The sequence below is a fragment of the Mesoplodon bidens genome (genome assembly GCF_964165515.1).
Source record: "Mesoplodon bidens genome assembly, chromosome: Y".
In the NCBI taxonomy this organism is placed as follows: Eukaryota; Metazoa; Chordata; class Mammalia; order Artiodactyla; family Ziphiidae; genus Mesoplodon; species Mesoplodon bidens.
The window spans coordinates 41,689,270-41,704,280 of record NC_138180.1 but is presented as its reverse complement, the minus strand read 5'-3'; the positions used below and the strand labels follow the sequence as shown (position 1 = coordinate 41,704,280).

General features: G+C 38.6%; 1 pseudogene across 1 annotated transcript in view; it reads right to left on the bottom strand.

The window, feature by feature from the left end:
- The window catches only part of LOC308609627 (putative helicase senataxin), a 61,755-nt pseudogene extending 49,785 nt beyond the window's left edge, over window positions 1-11,970 (bottom strand). The window contains exons 1-7 of the transcript in view: window positions 11,585-11,970; window positions 10,114-10,324; window positions 8,034-8,143; window positions 4,302-4,521; window positions 3,409-3,528; window positions 576-747; window positions 354-441 (exon numbers count right to left, since the gene is read on the bottom strand). The product of the transcript in view is annotated as a putative helicase senataxin (transcript). The remainder of the gene's footprint in view (window positions 1-353; window positions 442-575; window positions 748-3,408; window positions 3,529-4,301; window positions 4,522-8,033; window positions 8,144-10,113; window positions 10,325-11,584) is intronic.
- Between the last annotated feature and the right edge of the window lie 3,041 nt (window positions 11,971-15,011).

Here is a 15,011-nt window from a genome sequence, read left to right as displayed (position 1 = left end):
CAATTTTGAGGTGAAGCTTTCATGAAAAGGTTAAATTTACAAAACCTCCATGTACTCTGGACCTCTTTCCTTCAGTTGGTTTTGATTTCTAGTCATGTGATTTATCTCCCTCATGCCATAAATGTTCTACCCTTCCAAAATGTACTTAAAAATTAATCTCTCAAACTGTGCATGCTCTCATTACAGACCATTTTTCCTCATGAGCTACTGTTCAATCAGAAACTGTTTTATGCAACAGTTGATTTAGAATAGCTACATATCATAAAATCAGCAATGCAACTAACCACGTAAAACACTGACTATACAATATAAAGGCAATACAATATCATCTGAATTCTCAAAATGTTTTATACCTTTTTGGTCTTTTCAGGGTTATAATTGTATACCATCTGGCTGCAAGTCACCATATCATCTAAATATGACTCCGGTTCTGACTTGGTCCTTAAATATTAAGAACAAATAGAAATTACTGAAATGAAGGGTAAAAAGAAGAGAAAAATCCTACTGTTAAAGTCAATTATAGTAGACTTCCTCATACAGATTGTCGGAAATCCTGACACAGGAACTGAACGAACCTCACAGAGCTGTTCCGTATGTTCTGGATCTCTTTCCTGTAGCTCACATTGTTGATAATGGATTGAAATGCCTCAATAGGATCAATCAGTTGACCCCAGACCTTAGATCCAAGACGATCCAGAATCACCATGAAACAGTGTAACGCTGGCCAGAAAGGATCCACACTATCATCTGAAACACAATGGAGTAATTTGCCAAATTACAACACAATTAGAGAAAGGGACTAAAATATATTGAGAATTAAGCATTCTTTACCTGGGTAGCAACAAAACTGAAAGCAAAGCAGGAAGTAATTTAAAGTAAAGTGTTGTCAACTACAGGTTTTAGAAACCTGGCAAACTTTTAAATAATGTCTGCATTTTTTTTTAAAGCAATACACCTCTGTTAAGAAATCTTGTAGTGTGGAACAAACTGAGATAGTCCAGATAAACTCAACTTTCTCACCCTATTTGCCAACCTGAAAGAATCGTTCCTCCTCTGCTTCTTCCAGACCTTTATACTCCCATCCTTCAAAAAATAACAGAGGTAAAGTAGAAAAAAAAAGGGAGAGAAAGAAAAACTTGGTATTTTCAGATCTAAACAAAGTCCATGATATGAGAAATCCTGAATTGTGTGTGTCATTCGGTTGGAATAAAGGACTGAACCCCTCATCCACTGGATAAGCAGAGATACATACTCTTTATCCATCCATTCTCAACATGGCTTTGTTGTTATCTCCATTCCATCCAACTGGCAGGAATTCCCATTACTCACACACTCTTATGCCCGGTCCTTCCCCTCTTCTCTACATGCAGGGGCAAAACACTGCCCTGCTCAAAGACCTTCACTTGCTCCTTAATGTCTTCTAAGGAAATTAGAAGCCCTCAGTCAAGCATCTGTAAGATCTTACTCTACTCTTTCTTTCCAGATTTATTTTTGACACTCACATAAAGATACACCACCTACAGAAAAAAACAGATAGCTGGCTTTTTCCAAGTGAGAACCAGAATGGCTTCACTGTTAGCACCACCTGTCATCTTCCGCAGTATTCTTAGGAGGCAAGTGCTCTAACTCACCCAATTACTGTCAGCCTTAGAACTTTCTGCTTTATTTCCCTCAGGGCTCTTAGAGTCTACTTTTTTTTTATCATAGTCGTTCGTGTAGAACTGCTCATATACTTTTTTATCCTCTACTGAAGCTGTCTTATGTCTAGGAAGCTCTCAAATAAGGAAGAAAGTCATTAGTTAGGTGAAGACAATTATGGAATGTTTCTTAAAGAGGGGACTTCCCTGGTGGTGAAGTGGTAAAGAATCCGCCTGCCACAACATAGGCAGAACACTCTATGACATAAAAGACCCTTTTTGACCCACCGCCTAGAGACATGGAAATAAAAACAAACAAATGGGACCTAATGAAACTTCAAAGCTTTTGCACAGCAATGGAAAATATAAACAAGATGAAAAGACAACCCTCAGAATGGGAGAAAATATTTGCAAATGAAGCAACAGACAAATGATTAATCTCCAAAATTTACAAGCAGCTCATGCAGCTCAATATCAAAAAAATAAACAACCCCATCCAAAAATGGGCAGAAGCCCTAAACAGACATTTCTCCAAAGAAGATATACAGTTTGCCAACAAACACATGAAAGGATGCTCAACACCACTAATCATTAGAGCAGTGCAAATCAAAACTACAATGAGGTGTCACCTCACACCAGTCAGAATGGCCATCATCAAAAAATCTACAAACAACAAATGCTGGCGACGGTGTGGAGAAAAGGGAGCCCTCTTGCACTATTGGTAGGAATGTAAATTGATACAGCCACTATGGAGAGCAGTATGGAGGTTCCTTAAGAAACTAAAAATAGAACTACCATACGACCCAGAAATTCCACTCCTGGGCATATACCCTGAGAAAACCATAATCCAAAAACAGTCATGTACCACAATGTTCACTGCAGCTTTATTTACAAGAGCCAGGACATGGAAGCAACCCAAGTGTCCATCGACAGATGAACAGATAAAGATGTGGCTATACATACAATGGAATATTACTCAGCCATAAAAAAGAAACGAAATCGAGTTATTTGTAGTGAGGTAGGTGGACCTAGAGTCTGTGGTACAGAGTGAAGTAAGTCAGAAAGAGAAAAACAAATACTGTACGCTAACACTTACATATGGAATCTAAAAAAAAAAGGTTCTGAAGAACCTAGGGGCAGGACAGGAATAAAGATGCAGACATAGAGAATGGACGTGAGGACACGGGGAGAGGGAAGGGTAAGCTGGGACGAAGTGAGAGAGTGACATGGACTACCACATGTAAAATAGCTAGTGGGAAGAAGCCACAGAGCACAGGGAGATCCGCTTGGTGCTCTGTGACCACCTAGATGGGTGGGATGGGGGTGTGGAAGGGAGACGCAAGAGGGAGGGGACATGGGGATATATGTATATGTGTAGCTGATTCACTTTGTTATACAGCAGAAACTAGCACACCATTGTAAAGGAATTATACTCCAATAAAGATGTTAAAGAAGGAATCTGTAGACCCCACTCGCTGCAACTAGAGAAAGCCCATGCACAGCACCAAAGACACAACACAGCCAAAAATTAATTAATTAATTTTTTCAAAAGTAAGTTAACTTCCTTGGGCTTCAGTTTCTTCTTTTATGAAAGTAACGTGCTGAGTTAAACTCTGAAGGTCCTTTCCAATTAAAAATTCTGACTCTGTGACCAAAACCATAAAACGGTCATTCTTTCTTTCCTCCACATCATACACCCAAGTTCTTACCGTGACACTAGTATTTTCAAAGTGCACCATCATCACAATAGTCAGCAAATAAAGTTTATTACCATCTGATTGCCTCTCCATGGCGTGAAGTATTGATTGCATAAAATCATTCTGTTTGTTTGAGCCCAACAACAGTGAATCCATGGTTTGCTCCTCAAGAATGGTCAGCAACATGCAGATACCTGTAAGATCACGTATAATTTTCTTGAATTGATTAAATAAAACTGTTCTAATGTCTTCTCCAGTTTAGTTGGCAAAAAGAATAACAAGGCAGTAAGATGAAACCAAACAGTATCCAGTGCCTCAGACATTGAAGTCTGAGATATTCATATACAACTCCTCCTCCTAAGAACAGAACTTTAGATTGAATAAAAAGGGAAAATGGCACGAACCTGGTTAGAAAACCATTTCCAAAATGACTACCACACAATTTGCATCTCATAATATCAAAGACCCCTTAAATTTTAAGATCACTATATTTCAAGTACCAGTCACTGCCAAATATACACATGACTGTAAGACTCTGAATCAATGAAGTAGGACAGAACTACTTTAAGTCAATATACAACTTGATGAAAACCAAAGTTAGTATCGCTTTCTCCCAGGAAATATTTTACAGATGGGAAAAGAGGTATTAAACCTCTGTTTCAAGAGATCAAAACCCTATTAAGTTCAGCTGCTGTGCTAATACGGTAACATCTAATACTGCCTTAAATAAAAGATCTATTTGCCATACTTGAAAATGTACCTCTTACACAGATGATTTCTAGGATAAGAAATGTTTAAAGACAAGATGTTGTAATAGTCAATTTAATGACAGAACAAGAATTGTGAACTATGAAATCCTTTATTTAGCAATTTTGATCAGATTACCAGAAGAGATCCCTTCCCTTGCAGGATAATCGTAAGAAATATTGGAAAATACTAATTATATGTGTGTAGGAAAAATACTCACCTAACCAATAGTTTTTGTAGTTGGCAGTATCATACATGTGTGAAGGCAGAAGAATCAGTTTACCCTTCTCAAGGACAGAAGAAGTATCAATGTCTGGACTTTCGAAAAGCCCCAACTCAATAACTTTAAAAAGGCAAGTCAAAACCTCCTGTAAGTCATAATAATCATCTCTGTTCACTTTCCCCAAGTTTCTTGCTGTCAGGATAGCCCAACGTGAAACCTAAAAGTGTAACACATTCATTACTTCATTTAACACACAATTGTCTACAGAAAGAATACAGTTAAAATAAGATTCTCTACAGATTACAGAGGACACAAGATACATCAAATACTTTAAAAAAATCATTGCACCGTATATCTTAAACTTATACAGTGCTGTATGTCAATTATACCTCAATAAAACTGGAAGAAAAAAACTATCATATAGAATAAAGTACTTTAGGAAAAATACATGATTTTCAGACATTTAAAGGAAATAAACCAAAAGGTCCATGATGACAGAAAAAAAAAAAGACGGAAGATACTAATTACAATTGAACTTTGAACAACACACAAGGGTTAGGGGCACCTACCCTCTGCATAGTTGAATACACTAATATAATTCGAATATAACATAGTTGGCAGCCCTCCATATCCTGGTTCTGCATCATGGATTCAACTAACCTCGAACTGTGTAGTACTATACTACATGCTATTAAAAAGAATCTGTGTATAAGAGGACCCATGCAGTTCAAACCCCTGTTGCTCAAGGGTCAACTGGAATGCGACATGTGAACCTTACTTGATCCTGATTTGATCTAACCCTGATAAAGCATTTTTGAGAGAGTAACTTCCACTCAAATACTGACTAGAAATATATTATTATTATTATAAGTGTGTCGATGTAATTGTTCTTTTAAAAGAGCACTTACCTTTTTGATACACGAACTAAAGTATTTTATGGATGAAATGCTCTGATGTCTAAGATTTGTGGTAACTAAACAGGAGTAGAATATTGACCACATATTGATAACAGATGAAGCACAGTGATGGATATGTGGGGGTTCACTACACCAATCTATTTTTGTATGTTTGTAATGTTCCATAATAGAAAGTTAAAAAAGGAAAAATGAAAAGAGAAACCTCAGAAGAAATCAAAGGTCACCTCTACATGGCGATATAGCATAGGGAAGTGATTTTAAATTTATTCTGCACTACAAACTGAATTTAGTGATCACAACCAACCTTAAAAACTAAATAAAATTTAAAAAAAAATTCAGTGGGCGTCCTTCATAGTAACAGTAAGTACTGTTTTGTGAAATGTTTAGGTCACGTATGTCTATATGTGTGTGAACTCGATGAAGAATATTTTTACTTAGGTTATGGGCAGAAAAGTTTGCAAAACATAGAACTAGTGGACAAAAGAATGGGCTCTATGCCAACATAATTAAGTAATGGATTTTAAGCTATCGAAAAAAAATACAAAGGAATCAATGAGTCTATAACTTATGATAAACAGATGAATAAATGAAGAGCAGGGAAAATGGCTCTTGATTATAGTATAATCAATGTCAAGTGCTGACTGGTAAACGTGTAAAGTGCTGGGGTTGAAACTATTTTGCAATCTTAGAAAAACTGGCTCAGGGAAGAACCATCAGGTAATGCTAAATTTAGGAGAACATTTTGGTGAGGAGTAAGGTATTTATGTGATCTTAGAGTACTTAAGAAATAGACATTGTACAGTGAAGAAACTGGACAACACCTCAACTAGATGATCAAAATTAACATCACCATGAGAGGCCGGATGATATGGCATGCCGTATATCTGACAGCCTGAGAAGGACATAGCATCCTTCACTTATGTAGTATTCCAGTTGGAACGTATAACCGAAGCCTAACCATGTGCAAGCATCAGACAAACCCAAAATGAAAAGCATTCTATTTTTTGTAAATGGGAGGGAGGCAGAAATGACTATTCTTCAGAAATGTAATTGTCATAAAAGACAAAGATAGGCTGCGGAAATGTTACAGATTAAGAGAGACTAAAGTAACACAACTACATGTAAATCCTGATCCTGGTCTGGATACTGGAGTACAGGGGGAAAATGCTACAAAGTACACTGGATCACACGACACAACTGGAAAACAGACCTTACTGTGTCAATGTTAAAGTCACTGAAGTTTATAATATTGTGAGAATATACTTATTCTTAGGAAATATACACTGAAGTATTTAGGGGCAAAAGGCTATGATACATGCAACCTACTCTCAAATGGTCAGAAAACAAACAGCTTTGTAGTTAACTGAAAGCAAATGATAGAACAAATGGAGTGAAACATTAGTAATTGGTGAATACAGCTAAAGAATATACAGGTGTTTTCTACTTTTTTTTTATTTTTGAGAATTTTCTGAAAATTTTAAAGTATTTTCAAATAAAAACTTTAAAAAAAGCATTAGGGCTCTGGATCAGGCTGCCTATATACAAATCCCAGTCACCATACTAGCCTGTGTAACTGTGGTTAAGTCTCCTGACTCAGTTTCCTCACCTACAAAAACACATATATAATGAAGAATACAGTCATTCCTGGCCCTGCAGACCCAGTCACCCAGTCTGCAAGTGCTTGGCCCAGGTCCTGGTTGCTCAGCTGGACCTGCTTCCTCTACTGCTTTGCAGCTTTAAGAAAGCCAGTCCCGGAGAGCAGCTGGCTGTACTTTCTGTCAGTCTTCTTTCACAGGCAGGAAAGCCCCACCCTTATTTTAAGCACAGGCCTCGACTCTGGTTCTACCCTTGCCTGGAGTAGACTTGTAATTCTTATTATCATGCACAAACTCAGTCCCCTGCTACCTACAGCCACCCAGGCCGACATACAGGTTTCCACCATGTATCACTTTGTATTTCTGTTCCATTACTGGTCCAAAGAAACATTTACCCTTTAAAAAGTGGGACTATACCTTTTAGAATTCCACTTTTTGAATTCTTTTCTATCATTGTTTGGGTTTGGCACAAAGGAGACAGAAATTCACCAACAGTCTGACTGGAAACCCCATTACCGTGTTCTTTCTTCGCCACTTAAAAAAAAAGCCTCTTTACTATCCTTCTATTGGCAGAGCAACCCTTCGTGGCTATTGTCTTAACGTTGTAACTCAGTTCTAGAGGCCAATGTGCACAGGTCCTACTGCACACGCTGCCTCGCCACATGATGTTAAGTCCTCAAACTCGAGCAACCAGCTCAAAGTCAGGTTCCAAGCCTCTGGTGTTGCTCTCTGCTTCTGTCTACCTACTGTTCTGATTCTCATGTTCCTCTTCCTGTTTGGCACCTAAGAACTGAATCTCCTTGTTCTCCCCTCTACCCCATCACCTGTTAAAAATCTCATCTATTAGCAAAATAATTATTTCAAGTGTTTTAACTGGTATTTCCATGTGCTTGGAGCGGGGCAGGCAAGCAAGAAAAGCAAGAGAGAACTCTCCTTCTTCGTTAGTTCAGGTCAACACACTGAAAGTTCAGATTATTCCCTCATTTGTCTTTTAAACTGAAGCATCACCTGTCAGAACTGTTTCCCTACTCTTTTAACCCTCTTCTTTGAGCCCCCCAGCACCCCCTCCTGAACTACAGTAATGTTACAACAACAAGAGAATAACTTTGGCAAATATTTTAAACAAAGTACACATCAAAAACCTCTATTATAGTTATCTGTAATATAGGTGCAAAAATAAAATATCCCCTCTTCCACTGCCTAACACTCACACTCACCATTTCATTGGGATGGACCAAAAACAAATAGATCCCTGGATGTTTGTCAAAAACCTGAAAGGAGCAGTTAGCTTGTTCCATCCGGCAAAGTGCTTCAACGCATAATTCATCTAAATAGAAAAAATAAGGCAGTAAACATAAGACATAAATCTTATCAACGTATCAAGATTCCCTAAATTTGGCTCCTTCAGTTGCTCTGTAAGTAAATGAAAAGTTGCTCCTTTTTTTTTTAAAACTGAGGCATAAAAATGCTGTAAATGTAGGAATGATATTTAGCTGCTGAAAGACCGGTAGGTTGATCATAGTGTGTGCCTATGAATTGCTCTGACTTTCCTAGTACAAACATCTTTTTTCACACTGGGCATAATTATCTCCAGAGAGCACCTTCTTAGAAGTATGGCTATAGGTCCAATTCTATTAGCATTTTACATTTTGATCCATGAGGACTTTATCTTGTACCACAGGGATAAAATCAGCTTTGCCCCACAAATGGCTATTTTGTCCTACTCTCAGTTACTGAGTAATCCATTTTCTCCACTGGTTTGAAATGCTATCATCAGCAAAGAGTAAATTCCCCAAATATATTCGGTTTACTTCTGGAGTCTCTACACTGCTCCATGAGTCTATCTGTACCAGCACTATCTTAATCCCTGTTGCTTCATGGAAATTTCTTCATCACTCTTTCAAAAGTATACTGAATAGACTCATACGTTTACCATATCAGATGAATCAACTTTATTTTGTCAAGCCTCAAAGAATATTGTAGTGACAGTGGTTAGCTTTGGGAAGGAGGGACAATGACTGGAAAAGTAAGAGGAGAGCTTCTGGTGTGTTGATGATGATTTGTTTCTGACCTGGGTGCCAGCTACACAAGTATGCTTAGTTTATGAAAAATCAAGCTTATATAGTTTTCTGGATATGGTACTCTTTAATAAATGTTTGAAAAATGACTTGTTCGAATTTAAAAATCTAGTTATTTTAAATTTATTTAGAAAGAACTGATTTATCTAATAAATCTTTAGATATACTTTTCAATTTACTGAAAATACAGAGGATAGAGAAACAAGTCAAATAACATGACAAGGAAGAAATCAGAAAAGTCCAGGAAGCACATTATTCTTTAGGGCAACCATCTGGTCTCAGCAAGTCAAAGTTATGACAAAAAAAATCTATCTATCTATCTATCCATCTATCTATTTATCTAACTATATCTATACCTGTGCACACATACGTAAAAGTAAACTATTCTGGATTAAAAGAGATGTAAGAAATATGGAACCAAATGGAACCAAATGCACAGTCCCTGATTGGACTCTAATTTAAATAAATCATCCTAAAAACACATTTTGCAACTACTGGGAAAATCTGAATGTGGACTAGATACAGTAGTGGGTGCCTTAAAGGTACTGTTATTTCGTTAGATTTGACAGATCAGGAAAATGTCTTCAAGAGATTCATATTAAGAAATGCAAATATAAATGGCCAAAATCTAGGCAGACATAATATGCTATGCCATTGTGATTACTGAAAACTACTACAGACCAGTGGTTCTCAACCTGGCGATTTTGTCCCCCACTGGCCCTGACCCCCAACTCCCAAGGGACGTTTGGCAATATCTGGAGACAATTTTGCTTGTCACAACTAGGGTAATGGGGAGAGCAAGTCACTACCAGCATCTAGTGGAGAGAGGCCAGGGATGCTGCTAAACATCCTACAATAAACAGCATGTCCCTCACGCACCAAGATTTATCCAGTCCAAAATGTCAACAGTTCCAAGTATGAAAAACCCTGCTACAGACAAATTCCAAGAATGAAAATTAATTGAATGGATAGAAGAATAAATATGTGATAAAGCAAATACAGCAAGATATCAGCAGCTGTACAATCTATGTGGTGTGTATATGGTATTCACTGTGTAATTCACTTTTCTAGGTTTGGAAATGCTCAAAATAAAACGTTTGGAAAAAAATGTATCCTAAGTATATGTTTAAGAAACAGATTTTCAATATAGATAAACCCAAATTCTTACAATTCTTAAAATATAAAAATGATACAACTGTGAAACACCCAAGATACTCACTAACACGCTCATGTAAAAGCAAATAAGGATATTTCAGTATTTCAAGAAGAGCAACTCGAAGCTTATTTTCAAAGTCTTGGCCAGTAAGGTCAAACAGCTGTGCCTCTCCATTGTTGTCTACTATATATAACTCGTCATCGTCTCCAATTTCTCCCTTCATGGCCTTTTCAAAGTGATTTATGAGACGTGAGGTTTCTAATTCCCATAAAACCTACAGGAAAAGAAAAACGGGCAGTGTGCTTTATATCTTATTAGCAACAAAATATACTGGATATGACGATCCTTCTAGAAAGCCTTTTCCTAAGCATAAAAATTCAGAAGTTTAAAGAAGTACCAGGGTTTCCCTGGTGGCACAGCAGTTGAGAGTCTGCTTGCCGATGCAGGGGAAACGGGTTCGTGCCCCAGTCCGGGAAGATGCCACATGCCGCAAAGCTGCAGGGCCCGTGAGCCGTGGCTGCTGAGCCTGCGCGTCCGGAGCCTATGCTCAGCAACGGGAGAGGCCACAACAGTGAGAGGCCTGCGTACCAAAAAAAAAAAAAAAAAAAAAAAAAAAAAAAACGACTCAACCTCTTATATTAGATTTAAAGAAAACAGTCACTGAACATAAAAGTGGCTTTTATGATACATGAACATGAGTACATAGAGCATGAGATGTTTACAACATTGCTCTTGCAGAGTTTTGTTATCAACAGCACTGTCAACTATACTCTATTGAAAAGGAAATGAGAAGTTGGAGCTTCTTTACACAAGCTGGGCCTTCTCTGACTTCCCTCCTACGTTCCAGCCATAGGTAATTACCTTGAAACATCAGCTTTAGCATAAAGGCATTGGTTAGCTTCATCGCTAGGCAACTTTGTAAACGTAAAGTTTTCCTCAAAAGGTTCATAACTTATCATCCCCCTCCTCTCTTCTATATTATTATAGGTAACTCTATGGTCTGTATTCCATTTCTCACCAGATAAATATAATAAACCAATATTCAAAGCCACATATTTAAAATTATATGTTTCACTTTGGTTCCTGTGAATGAAAAAAATGTTTGTCTTTATTGATTTATAGCACTTAACATTAAAAAATGAAAAGAGGGGAAAAAAAGAACTATTAGCCAATAAAAGAATAACCCAAGCCATTCAGATACCTGGCTGTTAAGAAAGTCAAACACAACGACATTAAAACATGAACCCAAAAAAAACCCATACGTCACTTCATTTCATGAAACTCTTTCACATCAAAATGTCTAAAAGTGGAGGATTATAAAATTCTGCTTTAGATTTCAATTCAATTCCATCAATCAATAAGCATTTATTCAGCACCTACTATCTACCAGGCTATGAGTTACATACTACACGTATATTAGCATTCACAGTTTAAATCACGTTTTCAGTTCCCTGAATGCTTCCAACAGAGTTTAAATTTATTCTCTTCCTAGTTATCAAGCTCTGAAAAATACTGCCCAATTAATGTAAAGTACCTTATGTAAGAATGGCAATTCATCCCTTGCTTTGTGGTATTCCGCCACACATTCTAAGCAGTAGCAGAGGTCTTCATCAGCTGTTTGAAATTCACTGGAGTGGGTCTTGGATGCATAGCGTTGCAGGAAGTCAATGGTGGAAATACCACCTGGTGTACACCAACAACATGTGCTCATTCTGTACCTGTATCCAGAAAAGAAGACATGGAAAGACTAAAGAAAAAAAAAAAAACACACAACACTTCAGGCCTATTCTGGTGGAGAATGGGTACATTTCCTACTAATGATCATGTCTTCAACTTACAATGTGCCTCGACCACATCCAGAACATTCTGCTGGCCAGCTTATCAATCACTGGCTAAACTCAATCTGGGCTTACTCGTAAAAACTTTACCTGTGACACATGAAAAATAATGAAAAATAATGAAACGAAAGCAGTTAGTAATAAACATCATAAGGCAACATACAGCTGTGTTATAAAGCCGGCTCAAAACTATACAGTACTGATGGGAAATTATACACAGAGACATAGAATTATCAATGTTTTCAAAGTACAGATTTTGGAGTGTTCTAATCATGTACTGGAGTCAAGTAAAAAGCTCAGGAAACCTTTCACATTCCCTGAGGCCCTGCTCCCGAAATCCCTGGAAACCTTAGAAATCCCCAAATATTAGTCCATACCAATAAGAAAAACTCATATAGAGAAGAATTTTCTCTTGGTTTGGAAGTATATATACACATGAATTTGCACATGTGTGTATGAACTGCTGCCCATAACTCACTGCTCGTCAAGGCAGTATAAACTGTAATGGCTGCAAATATAATAGCTACAAACCTATTCCTACTAAGTTTGAAACGTACAGTTTTCAACTGTCTCCAATTTGGGGTTTTATACTACCATCAGAGCCTCCACCATCCAAACTCAAGTAAAAAGGGTTAAATGAAATTAATTTCAGAGATTGGTTCAAGATGGCGGAGTACAGGATGTGCATCACTCCCTCTTGCGAGAGCACCGGAACCACAACTAACTGCTGAACAATCATCAACCGGAAGACACTAGAACTCACCAAAAAAGATACCCCACATCCAAAGACAAAGGAGAAGCTGCAATGACGAGGGGCGCAATCACAATAAAATCAAATACCATAATTGCTGGGCTGGTGACTCACAAACTGGAGAACACTTATACCACAAAGTCCACCCACTAGAGTGAAGGTTCTGAGCCCAATGTCAGGCTTCACAACCTGGGGGTCCGGCAACGGGAGGAAGAATTCCTGAAGAATCAGACTTTGAAGGCTAGCAGGATTTGATTGCAGGAATTTGACAGGACTGGGGGAAACAGAGACTCCACTCTTGCAGGGCACACACAAAGTAGTGTGAGCACTGGGACCCAGGGGAAGGAGCAGTGACCCCATAGGAGACTGAACCAGACCTGCCTGCTAGTGTTGGAGCGTCTCCTGCAGAGGCAGGAGGGGAGGTGGCTGTGCCTCACCGTGGGGACAAGGACGCTGGTGGAAGAAGTTCTGGGAAGTACTCCTCGGTGGGAGCCCTTCCAGAGTCCGCCATTAGCCCCACCAAAGAGCCAGGTAGGCTCCAGTGCTAGGTCGCCTAAGGCCAAACAACCAGCAGGGAGGGAATGCAACCCCACCCATCAGCAGATAAGCAGATTAAAGTTTGACTGAGCCCTGCCCACCAGAGCAACACCCAGCTCTACCCACCACCTGTCCCTCCCATCAGGAAGCCTGCAGAAGCCCCTTAGGTAGCCTCAGCCACCAGAGGGCAGACAGCAGAAGCAAGGAGAACTACAATTCTGCAGCGTGGGGAAGGAAAACCCTATTCACAGAAAGACAGACAAAATGAAAAGGCAGAGAGTGCTTTGTACCAGATGAAGGAACAAAATAAAACCCCAGAAAAACAACTAAATGAAGTGCAGATAGGCAACCTTCCAGAAAAAGAATTCAGGAAAATGACAGTGAAGATGACCCAGGACCTTGGAAAAAGAATGGAGGCAAAGATCGAGAAGATGCAAGAAAGGTTTAACAAAGCCCTACACGAATTAAAGAAAAAACACCTAGAAGAATTAAAGAACAAACAGAGATGAACAATACAATAACTGAAATGAAAAATACACTAGAAGGAATCAACAGCAGAGTAACTGAGTCAGAAGAACGGATAGGTGATCTGGAAGACAGAACGGTAGAATTCACCTGCTGTGGAACAGAATAAAGAAAAAAAGAATGAAAAGAAATGATGACAGCCTAAGAGACCTCTGGGACAACATTAAATGCAACACCATTCACATTATAGGGGTCCCAGAAGGAGAAGAGAGAGAGAAAGGACCCAAGGAAATATTTGAAGAGATGATGGACGAAAACTTCCCTAACATGGGAAAGGAAATAGCCACCCAAGTCCAGGAAGCGCAGAGAATCCCAGGCAGGATAAACCCAAGGACAAACACGCCAAGACACACAGTACTCAAATTGACAAAAAATTAAAGACAAAGAAACATTACTGAAAACAACAAGGGAAAAATGACACGTAACATACAAGGGAAGTCCCATAAGGTTAACAGCTGATTTCTCAGCAGAAACTCTACAAGCCAGAAGGGAGTGGCACGATATATTTAAAGTGATGAAAGGGAAGAACCTACAACCAAGATTACTCTACCTGGCAAGGAGCTCATTCACATTCAACGGAGAAATCAAAAGCTTTACATACAAGCAAAAGCAAAGAGAATTCAGCACCACCAAACCAGCTCTACAACAAATGCTAAAGAAACTTCTCTAAGTGGGAAACACAAAAGAAAACGACCTACAAAAACAAACCCATACCCATTAAGAAAATGGTAATAGGAACATACATATCAATAATTACCTTGAACATGAATGGATTAAATGCTCCAACCAAAAGACACAGGCTCGCTGAATGCATACAAAAACAAGACCCATATATATGCTGCCTACTAGAGACCCACTTCAGACCTAGGAACAGTTACAGACTGAAAGTGAGGGGATGGAAAAAGATATTCCAGGCAAATGGAAATCAAAAGAAAGCTGGAGTACCAATACTCATATCAGATAAAATAGACTTTAAAATAAAGAATGTTACAAGAGACAAGGAAGGATGCTACACAATGATCAAGGGATCAACCCAAGAAGAAGATATAATAACTATAAATATATATGCACCCAAAATAGGAGCACCTCAATATGTAAGGCAACTGCTAACAGCTATAAAAGCGGAAATCAACAGTAACACAATAATAGTGGGGGACTTTTTTTAATGTTAATTTATTTATTTTTGGCTGTGTTGGGTCTTCGTTGCTGCGTGCTGGCTTTCTCCAGCTGCAGCAAGCAGAGGCCACTCTTTGTTGTGGCGTGTGGGCTTCTCATTGCGGTGGCCTCTCTCGTGGAGTACGGGCTCTAGG